We start from the raw sequence: 2777 nt of genomic DNA, 5'->3' as shown, positions 1-2777 counted from the left end.
CTTGCTACTATGAGCTGCTTATTTTTTTCGCTAGATGACGCGTTCACTTCCTGATCCAAGCTTGCCAGTATTCGATCCTGAGATTGAAAGAACTATTTTACGAATAAGGCAAGCTCGACGTCGGTTAGTCCTCTCTGAGGGTGGATCTGAAATGTCATTTGAGGAAGAAACCAGCCCCCGTTCTACTGATTAGGTTGATTTACGTGTAGGTGACCTGGCAGAACCTAGGAGAGTTACTATCCAGGAGGCTGGAGTCCCTGATTTTACAACGCAACAGTTTCAAGCGCATCACCCAGCGGTGGCTACAGACTTTGAAATAAAGACCGTACTGCTCAATTTGATGCCCAAGTTTCATGGCTTACCTGCTCAAGAGCCTATCAAGCACCTGAGAGATTTTCAAGCAGCCTGTTCTACTGTCAGGCGTGACGGTGCAGATGAAACTTCAATTCTGTTGAAAGCTTTCCCGTTTTCTCTTGAGGGAAAAGCAAGAGAGTGGTACTACACTCAACCCACAGCAACTGTATCCAACTGAGATACCCTTAGAAGAGAATTTTTGGAAAAGTTCTTTCCAGCTGAAGTTACTGATAAACTTAGGAAAGACATTTCCATGATTGTTCAGGACGAATCTGAGACTTTCTATGAATATTGGGAGCGCTTCAATAATCTTCTAGAAGCTTGCCCCCACCATATGATTGACAAGATAATGTTACTCGGTTACGTCACACAGGGCATGAGGCCCCAAGATAAGACCACATTGGAAAGTGCTAGCAATGGGTCTATGAAAAAGTACAAGACCACTGATGAGGCATGGCAATTGATCAGCGACTTAGCTGAATCTACTCGGAATCACAGGCAGAAACAAGGCCGTTCAAAAGCCGTTGTAGAAATATTCTCTAGCAGAGAGACTGCTGCTCTAACTCAGAGTATCTGTGAAATGACCAACTTGCTGAAGCAGATGCAATTGAATCAACAACAAGTTTAGCAAGCTCAGCCTTCTCCACCACAGCAAAGCCAACAGTTAGTCCCACAGAGAGTTTGCGGAATCTGTGCTGATTATAGCCATTATACTGACGAATGTCCGCAGCTCCAGCAGGAAGACAACACCGTGGCAGCCACTCATAACTTCTATGACCGCCCCAACCAAGGGTACAATCAAGGTGGCAATTACAGCCATGGATGGCAAGACAATTCTAACCAGAATTGGAGGGACAACCACAACAGAGGAGGCAGAGACAATCAGGGAAATCAGAGGTGGAATAACAACAACAACAGGCAGCAGAACCAGAACCAGCCTTTGAGCTCCAGTGGAATTCCCTCTCAACCAACCAATCCAAAGGGTGGCATTAATGCCATCACCCTAAGGTCCAGAACCACACTGCAGGAGAGGAATCAGAAGGAGCCAAGCCCACCAGAACACGCCTCAGCTGAAGAGGTAGTGGAAATAGAGGATGTTGAAGAGGAAGAGGACATACAGGACATAGATGAAAAAGAAGAAGTTCAACCACAGGAGGAAGCACCAAAGGGTGCAGACACTGCAGAAGACACCACTCCCATTCCATTTCCACAACTTGGAAGGAAGCCCAGGAAACAGCTGGAACCTGATCCCAAAATGGTAGAGATATTCAAAAAGGTTGAGGTAACTGTTCCTCTTTTTGATGTTATTCAACAGGTACCTAAATATGCAAAGTTTCTAAAAGATTTATGTATACATAAATACAAAATTAATGAATTAAAAACTATTCCTTTAGGTAGTTCCATATCTGCTTTAATGGGAGGTTTACTTGAAAAGTGTAGTGACCCAGGTCCATATATGGTTAATTGTACTATTGGTGGTGTAGTATTTTCTGACTGCATGTGTGATTTAGGAGCATGTGTCAGTATAATGCCTTTGTCTATATATGATATTTTGAGGCTCCCTCCCTTAAAAAGGTCGGCAGCTCGTTTTGTGTTAGCAGATAAAAGCATTATTACAGTGGCTGGAGTTGCTGAAGATGTATTAGTGGGCATTAAGGGGCTCATATTTCCCATTGATTTTTATATCTTGGAGATGCCGCAAAATGACTCAGAGAAGCCATCATCAATCCTACTCGGAAGACCATTCCTGAAGACCTCAAAGTTCAAATTAGATGCTTTTTCAGAAACATACTCTTTTGAAATAGATGGCCGAGTAGTCATCTTCAATCTGAATAGAGTTATGAAGCATTTTCCGGAGGATCATTCTATCCTCCAGTGTGACATTATAGATGAAACCGTGGCTGAAGTTCACCAGGAGGAATTTGAAGAGAAGTACATAGGACAAGGTCTAAGTGTGGGGACATTCTCAGGGAACAATGACAGTGCTTTACCATTTTTACCAGCTCCAGACAACCCAGAGCCTGACCATGACCAGAAGTTAGAATTAAAACCCCTTCCTCCACACCTCAAATATGCGTACCTTGAGGAAGAGCAGAAGTTTCCAGTTATCATTGCAAGGGAACTCACTTCTCATCAAGAAGAACAGTTACTTAGTGTGCTGAGGAGGCACAAGAAGGCAATTGGTTGGAGTTTGACAGACATAGTAGGCATCAACCCTCAAGTCTGTGAGCATAGGATACTTTTAGAAGATGGAGCAAGACCTGTCCGTCAACCCCAGAGAAGACTGAACCCCACTATCTTAGAGGTTATCAAAAAGGAAGTGACCAGACTACTAGAGGCAGATATCATCTACCCCATTTCAGACAGTGAATGGGTAAGCCCAGTACAAGTGGTGCCCAAGAAGTCTGGAGTCACTACAGTGA

At 43.8% G+C, this 2777-nt stretch overlaps 1 non-coding gene across 1 annotated transcript; it reads right to left on the bottom strand.

The window, feature by feature from the left end:
• Nucleotides 1–586: 586 nt before the first annotated feature.
• Nucleotides 587–694, bottom strand: LOC148576290 (small nucleolar RNA R71). The gene has a single exon (XR_015904632.1). It is a non-coding gene; the product is annotated as a small nucleolar RNA R71 (small nucleolar RNA).
• Between the last annotated feature and the right edge of the window lie 2083 nt (nt 695–2777).

The sequence above is a fragment of the Arachis ipaensis genome, chromosome B1 (assembly GCF_059453495.1).
Source record: "Arachis ipaensis isolate K30076 ecotype BB chromosome B1, ASM5945349v1, whole genome shotgun sequence".
Taxonomy (NCBI): Eukaryota; Viridiplantae; Streptophyta; class Magnoliopsida; order Fabales; family Fabaceae; genus Arachis; species Arachis ipaensis.
Note: the sequence above shows the minus strand (reverse complement) of the source record. Positions and strands in the feature narration are given on the sequence as shown.